The sequence below is a fragment of the Theobroma cacao genome, chromosome 3, assembly GCF_053813885.1.
Source record: "Theobroma cacao isolate CCN51 chromosome 3, ASM5381388v1, whole genome shotgun sequence".
Classification (NCBI taxonomy): domain Eukaryota; kingdom Viridiplantae; phylum Streptophyta; class Magnoliopsida; order Malvales; family Malvaceae; genus Theobroma; species Theobroma cacao.
In genome coordinates, this window is record NC_142641.1 from 16,537,025 (window position 1) to 16,545,988 (window position 8,964).

Here is an 8,964-nt window from a genome sequence, read left to right on the forward strand (position 1 = left end):
ATATGTTATAATGTTTTATATCAAAGTTTGTATAAATAATAACTAATTATAAACAATATGTTATAAAATCTAAGGTGATAGCTAATAAACTTATTAAGTGTAATCATATAAATAAAGTTTATTATAAGTTATAGTAATGCTTATGTATAAATTAAATATATGTATATATAATATATTACTTTATTATATACATATATAAAATTAATGATACAAATTATATGTTAAAATGTTTTATATCAAAGTTTGCATAAATAATAACTAATTACAAACAATATGTTTAAAAATCTAAGGTGATAACTAATAAAATTATTAAGTGTAATCATATAAGTAAAGTCTATCATAAGTTATAGTAATGCTTATATATAAATTAAATATATGTATATATAATATATGACTTTGTTATATATATATATATATATCTAAAATTAATGACATAACTGATGGATTTGGCTATGGACGACATGCTCAAAATACGCAGTGGAAAGTAAATTAAAACTTTATAACTTAACAACCAAAACATGCCTCCACCTATGAATCACCTTGGTGATATTTAACACATACAAGTACAAAATAAATTATTATTCGGAAAGTTACCTTGCCAAGTAATTTCGTAATTACAATGGCACTTCCTAAAGCAATCCCGCAAACACCACAAAGAGCAAAAGCCTTAGCCAATCAAGTGCTTGGCTTCCAACAATAGTACACACGATTGCACTTGAACCTTCAAAAAGGAGGGAGTTTTTAACTATACTTTGTACTAGCAAAAAGGACAACAATTGTCATTTTCTTCTTTTTCACAATCTTAGTTGAACCTCTCTTGAAAATTGCTTCATAAGCAATTTTCTCTTTCACACAAAGGGAGTGGTGGCAAAAAGAGAAAACGTTTTTTTTTTTTTTTTTAGAAAAACTAGGTTTTCTTCAATTATGAAAAACTCTCATATGGAAAATAGTTAAAAGGTAACTTATATAGTTAGGTTAAAATAACTTCAATTTTGCAATTAAGCCCTCAATATTATGACACATTATATTACTGGGCCCATTATTCAATTAAACTTTTTTAATTAAGTCCTTAGAAATTAAAATCAAAATTAATTTCCTTTATCTTTTGCTATCAAGGCCTTATAATTATGCCTAAAACTTAATTAAACTCTGTCAATTAAGTTTATAGAAGTTAATTACCTGACATGTGATTTAAGTTTAACTTAAATCATCACTCTCTCAATTTAATTCAAATGCAATCATTGTGTGTGACCCATTAGGTTCCTAGCATATTGGCAATGGAATTGATTAATGACTTAATTGATTAATATAAGTTTCAATCAATTAATTTATAATCAATTCCATAGACCATGATGGCATCTAGTAATGCATCATGGCCACCCAATTGTTAGGAGAGTCAAAGGTTTCTTTGACCACCTTTCAGTATATAGTCTATCAGTCTAATTCATTCCCTCATCATATATCCCAGAGATGATAAGAGCTTGGTATAGTGTCTACTCTTATTGACCTCCATATTCGTTTATGCTGTTATAGCATTAGCTTTATAGAGAGTTATGAAACTTTTCTTCATAATCTCCATGTCACCTTGGCAAAAGACTTCAATAAGCTAATGTTAACCAAGAACTAATAGGATATGTCCTCTAAAACACTTAAGGTGATGATTCCTATCTTGACCACTCATTTGCCTTCACACGTTTTATACTATACTCAAAAGCATCTTGTTTTGGCATCCTTGGTTAGGCACCCATAGGGATAAAATCAAAGCATAGCACTCCACACATAAGACAGCCTAATGTCTCAAGTCTAAGGGGTATTTACACAACTAGCACATGAGAAGTGTTGCATAGACACTAGAGTGTATTACCAAACCAAATGCACTTCTCATGGCAAGTCATGTTCAGTGAACTTGCTCTCCTAGATAGGCACCTATATTCTAGTTCTAAGTATCTCTATACTTCAATCTATGAGATCAATTTCTTACTTCCAAGGTAAGGAACATAGAATATACCAGTCTCTAAGCATCATTGATGTCTAATCTCAATGATAGATTGACCAGGAACATTTTGAGATTATGCTTTGATGTATAGGGATTTCATAACTGCAACCCATTACAATTCCCTTGCAAGGCATATTAATCTCATGGACTTGACCCAATTAGACTTATAACTTATTATAATTGATGTCTTATTGATGAAGAAAAACCTCTAATCGTTCAACATGAATGATATTGTTGCATGATTGTAATCAAGCCTTAACCAATCCCAATTGGCTGCAAGGCTCATCCGAACAATAACTTATATATTATAATGTTTTATATCAAAGTTTATATAAATAATAACTAATTATAAACAATATATTATAAAATCTAAGGTGATAACCAATAAAGTTATTAAGTGTAATCATATAAATAAAGTTTATTATAAATTATAGTAATGTTTATATATAAATTAAATATATGTATATATAATATATTTATAGAATTATATATATATTCATAACATTTTATATTACAAAAACATTACTAAAGTGTAATAATTATAACGTATTAATATGTAGGTGTGAGACCTCAACCTCTATAGGCTTGTAACTAAGTATAGATGTAATAATACGAGCTAGGAGTAGTTTCATCATTTTCTCTAATGAGCTCCCAGAAGAAAGTTTTATGAATTTTAAGGTCTAAATGGGTATAAGACTGCATAAATGATGTGTACTGATGAAAACACGAAGAAAACTAGAAGTTTCAATAATTTTCATAAAAGGGGTAAAATGGTCATTTTTCACCTCGAGTTAAAATTTATGTTTTTATGAACCCGAGTATGTTTAGACCATTATGGATCTTGTCCCAGTGTTAAAAGAGCAAAAAGATTGCATAAAAGATTGGAGAAGAGTACGTTAATTGGTGGAAGGGCAATTTGGTAATTTTATGGGAAGGGATAAGATTGGCCTATAAATACCTTGAATTTCTAGCAGCTTCTAGAGATTTTCCAGCAGCTTGTCTTCTTCTTCTTTTCCTCTCTCACGTTTCTTCAAAACTCCATGGAAGCTCGATTTGAAGCTTGAATGATTTTCTCTCTCTAGCTCTAGTTTTCACACATTTGAACCCTTTTGACTAGAACCTTTGAATTCTTTCATCCTCTCACTTCAAAACCCTTGATAAAGCTTATTTCCAGACTTTCTCTCACTAGTTGGGCATTTTAGAGAGAGAAAGAGAGAATTACCCCATTGATTTGGAAGTAATTGGAACAAAATTGACTACAAAGGAGCCCTAGGGTAAGTGATGAACTAAGCTCAATTTTTAAATGCAGAAAAATGGCTAGTAATTGGTTTTGATGAGCTGTTTTATTGTTAAGTATGTTCATTACTTTTAGTGATTAAGATAGTGAACATAGATGGCCATTTAATGTGGCAATTGAAAACTAGCTAAGAGATAGCTTTTAGAGTTCATAGTGTGTAAATTGATCTATTGTTTATGTTAATGTGATCCTAGGTTTTAAGGAAGCCCCATCATCCCATTTGGACAATTAGGGGAATTAGAGTCATCTAAAGGCTTTACAATCATTTCGTGAGTGGACTGCCTTCAAAACTTATTTTGGGAATATAATGTATTTGACAAATGTTTGAATGATTTTATACGATTTTTCATGAAAATGAATGCCTTGGGAACAAGCTCTTGAGAAATGATTTATGTTATGATATATGGTTATTATTGATTTCTATGTGGCTGCATTATGTTGATATACATATATGCTTGAATATAATGTTGTGTAATTATATTGACTCGGCTATGTGCGAGTAGGGAGTGCGCATAAGTCGAGGATGACCCGGTTATGTGCGAGTAAGGAATGCGCATAACCCGGTGATGACCCAGCCATGTGCGAGTAGGGAGTGCGCATGAGCTGGTGATGATGATGATGGGTATATGCATATATATATATGTACATATGTAAATATGTGTGTTATAGAAAATTGATGGATAATGGTTTATGGTTGTAATGCATGTGAAACTTGACATGTTAAACCTTGAGAAATTGTTATGTGTTTCATATTGGTTTTGAACATTTCAAGTAAGGTGGTTTTCTTTGGGAGAAAGGGAAATATTCAATTGATGCCCTGTATTTCGCTGCAGCGAGAAACTCTTGGGTTTTGAAAGGGTAAGCTGGCCGAAAACTCGCTGCAGCGAGGATGCATTTTCGCTGCAGCGAGAATGGCACTATAGCTTCTCGCTGCAGCGAAATACATTCTTGCTGTAGGGAGAAACTTTCTGTTTCTGGGTAGCAATTTCGCTGCAGCGAGATTGAATTTCGCTGCAGTGAGAAACATTCTGTTTCTGGGTTACAATTTCGCTACAGCGAAAAACTTTCTGTTTTGGTCTCTTATCTTGTTCAATTACTGTCTTATCTTTCACTTCTTTGCTACCATATCAGAGCATGGACTTCCAACATTGAGGATTAAATGAGTTAAGTTTAAAATGAGGAGGTTTAGTGAGAAATCCTTGGCCAGTTGAGAAACCCTCGTTCGGTTAATAACTAAATCCCAACATCGTTGCAGTGGAAAGGCATTCTCGCTGCAGCTATGCTGCAGCAAGAATGCCTTTCCACTATAGCGAAGATTCGTTGTCGTATTTGACTTGCTTGTGTAATATTAAAGTTTTCATTCTTCAAATGGTTTGTTGTGCATGGGTCCTTGATTTTCAAATGATTAATCATTTAAGGGCTTGATGAGGGGTTTTTAATAAGAATAGAAACCAATTGCATTGTTTTGAAAAAGAATGCATCATGATTTCATTAAAGATTCCTTATGGTATGCTTGTTCCTTTCCTTGTTCACTCACTGGGTTTATACTCACCATTTTCAAATTTATGTTTTCAGATCACGAGGTAGTCGGTAACTAAGACGAGGTGTCCTTATAGACCTGTGTTCATTTTTTGGTAGGTGTCTCGGCATTAAGTAGCTGTACATTCATCAGAGTCCCTCCGCTGGAAGTCGAGTGTTATTTTGTTTTATATAGACAAACTTACTGTAAATTATTAGAATACATGTTGTAGACATTGTACGTAAATTTTTAAGGAGTAATGCCAGTACGAGTTGACAATGTGTATCACTATTTTGATTCAAAAGTATGAAATATGACTTAGCGATATTTGATGAAATGATAAGTAGGATAAATAGATAAGCTTGCTTGGGCTTAATAGACTACGTTTATTGGGCCCTTAAGCCGGTCATGGCTCAAAAATTTGGGTCGTGATAGTAGGATATTTACTATCATATATTATAATATTAACATATAAGTTATATCATTTAAAATATATAACTTGTAATTTCATATTAATACAGATTTATAAATAAATATATAGAACTAATATTAAATTTCTATGATTATGATTTGTGTAACACCCCATACCCTCGTATAGAAACTAATATGACCTTATCAATAAGACGAAGAGTCAATTAACGTAAATTTAAGTGTTTAAGAGTGTTGAAGGATGAAAGGAGTATTTTGGAATAAATATTTCGCACGCGAGAAATAGTAGTTAAACAATAATAATATTTTTATCAAGGAATGAATTAGGAAGTTAAAAGGTGATTCGGAAGTAAACCGAGGCAAAGTAAGATGTTTTGGAGCCTTAGAATGCTTGAGGAAAATTTTGAAATAAAATAATATTAAAATATTAATATTTTATCTGTTGTCGAGATTAGTCATGAAGGAGGATTATGTGACTAATCTAAGTGCGGGAGAAAAATGATGATAATGGGGCTCGCGTGTCATTATTAAATAGAGTTAGAGCGGGTAAGTAAATATTTAAATATTATTGTGACACTTTGGTGAAGTGCCAATTTTATATTTTACTTGTACAAGTGTAGAGGAAGGAAGATAGAAGGAAATTGGAGTTTAAGAAGTATTTGGAGGGCCCAATTGTAAAAGATGAAAGTTGAAGGGGCAACATGGTAAATAAGAAAAAGTTTGAGGAATCATTTGCAATTTCAATATTTGAAGTTAAATGGACATTTACTGACCAAGGAAGGTTAGATTATGTGGAATATGAGATGTGCATATGAAATTCACTATTACATGTAAATCATTACATGCAAAAAAGGAGAAGTTAGTGGGGAACATGTGGGACCCACACCATGTGAAGAAAAAAAAAGAATAAGACTAAACTTTATTTGCATGTAATGTGATTGGTGCATTGGTGGTCAAATGAAAAAAGAAGAAAGTGGGTTGCATGTGACTTGAATGGGTCAAAGAGTGACTAAATAAAATATAAAAAAAAGTGGTGCATGGAATAAAGAAATCAAGAAAGAAAGAATGAAAAGTGAGGTGGCGGGTGGAAAGGTTTCAAAAGCTTTTGCCTTGTGATTTTAACCACATAAAAGATAAAAGAAACATGCCAAAAGTTATTAAGCTTTGGGCAATCTGCCCACGAAAGAAAAGTAAAGAGAAAAGGAAAGAAAATAATGGAAAAAGAATGAAGCTTTGGGCAATCCGACCATGTGTGGGCAAAATGGAAAAGTGAAAGCCATTTTTAAGGCTTTTGCCCTGAGAGGTCCGCCCATAACAAAGCAAGAAAAGAAAAGAAGAAAAGAGAAAAGAGAAGGGAGAAAGAAGAGAAAAGCTTGGCGGAGGCTCGACTTGGAGAAGCTAGAGAAAAACCAAGAGGTTTTCCTCCCCACCCACACGCCATTTGTTGAAGTTTAGAGAGATTTGGTGGTTCGGTTTAGAATTCCAAGGTAAGGAAGCTAGAAACTATCGTTTTGTTTGAAATGCATGTCTTTGAACCGATTATAATGTTAGATTTTGCTTGTGGTAGCAAGAACGTTTAAGGATTCAAGGAACCCGAGGCATGCATGTAGATAGATCTTGGAATACATGGTGATTTTGGAGCTAAATCAACAATGGGTAAGTGTTTTAGTCTTAAAAATCACAAGTAAACAAGAGAAATGAGATCTGTATTGATTGTTTATGTCAAGCCCTACTTTATTATATATGTGTCATGTCATTCATGTACTTGATAGCATATCTACATACTAGGATGCCTCGGAGAATTGTTAAAAGTCGATATCGTACTAGTGATACAATTACGTCGATTAAAACCTTGACCTAGTTTGAATAGAGATTTTAGGATATATCTGAGAGTTATTGAACCTTAGAATGTCTTAATATGGTGATTCGGAGTTCGAGGATTAATTTGGAGTCAAATTAGGAATTTTCATAATGTAGGGGCAAAATGGTCATTTTGCCATCCGATGGCAAAATTGGAATGTTGGACGAAATTTTTTTTTACCAAATTTGACTAATTGGAGCATGATTTGAATTTGAGAAATGAAAAATTTTAATTCTGACATTTTTTCGAATATAAGGGCAAAATAGTCATTTTACGTGTTCAAGAGGTAGTAATTGGAATTTTTAGAATTTTACACCACCTTAACACTTGTCAAGCCCAAGAATTTCACTTATTATTATTTTATACTTTGGATAATTAAGAGATTACATGTGGTGGTGAGAAAATGCTTTATTGTTAAGTTTTAACAATGGACCAATCACATGGTGACACATGTCAAGCTTTAATATTTTTATAATTTCCTTTATAAACTCAACATAAACTCTCCCATTTCACTCTTCATGGCCGGCCAAAGCAAAGAACAAAGAGAAAAGAATAGAAACAAACCCTAGAGAGGAAAATTCAAGAGAAATTTGTTGAATTTCAAAGAACAAAGCAATCAAAGGTAAGATTTTTCAATTTTAGCTTAAAATCTACCTTTCCCATGCTTTCTTTTTCATTTTCTATGGTTGAAATAGAAGTTTCCATGAAGGAATACTTGCTGGCTGAACATAGGGAGAGAGGTTTTGATGATGGATTTTGCTAGATTTCATGATATCTTAGTGTTTTTAGTTGTTTGATGATGTTTGGCATGAAAATTGAGCAAGAAAATCACATGCCCTTCAACAACCCTCTTTGGCCGAATGTTATAGGTGACATGTTGATGATGGATTTTGTTGTATTTCATGTTATTTACCTCATAATTGATGATTTATGGTATCGGATATCGAAAACGGCTATCGAAAAGTATAGGTCCTTTAGTAAACGACTTGAACAATAATGAGAAAATCATAGTGAACGGACTTGGATTTGATTCTTAATGATATAGATGGATTTATTGGACTGTGTTAACATTGATTACCACATTAGTTCAGAATCGGAATGAATTTTGGTTACAATGAATTAAGTCACAATCAAGCTCATTGAGGTACTTTGGTGTTTTTGGAATATTGGAAGTGTAATGAATATATTTGAAGTTGAATCGGATGTTTTGGTTAATTTCACAGTGTATAGTTCGAGTTAGGTCGAATACAAATTTAGTCCGATCATAATTGAACCCACGTAGAACACCGTCTTTAAGTGATTATTCGAACAATTCTCATTCAATTTCATGCATTCATATAGAGCCTGAAATAGTTTTATAATAGTTTGGCACAAATTTATTGAATTACGTGTCATGTATTATGTATAAGTGGTGAGCCCTCTGATAAGGGTAAAGATATCGTACCCGAGGACCAAGAATAGGAGTACTCCAAACTCCTGTTATTATGAGTAATCAAATGTTCATCTTAACTATCTAAAGTAGTTTATACTCGTTTTTATGATTTTAAGGAATAATGAACTTAAACCGTAGATTTTTATGTTTTATAAGTTAAGTGTTGGTTAAATGAATGAGATTTATAAATTGTTTTGCAATTCAATGACGATTTTGGAAATTGAGTAGGTGGAAACTATATACTTGTGTTATATATATATATATATTTATGGTTTGAATTGATAGCTTATGACAATGTGATGGCATGAATAGCTGGATTTGTGGTTTTGTGGATTATATAAACTGTTTTGTTTTACCTTGATAGGCTGGGTAATATTATATTAGCCATGTCATGCTGTCAAAATTTTTATTGATTTGGTGGGTTATTTGA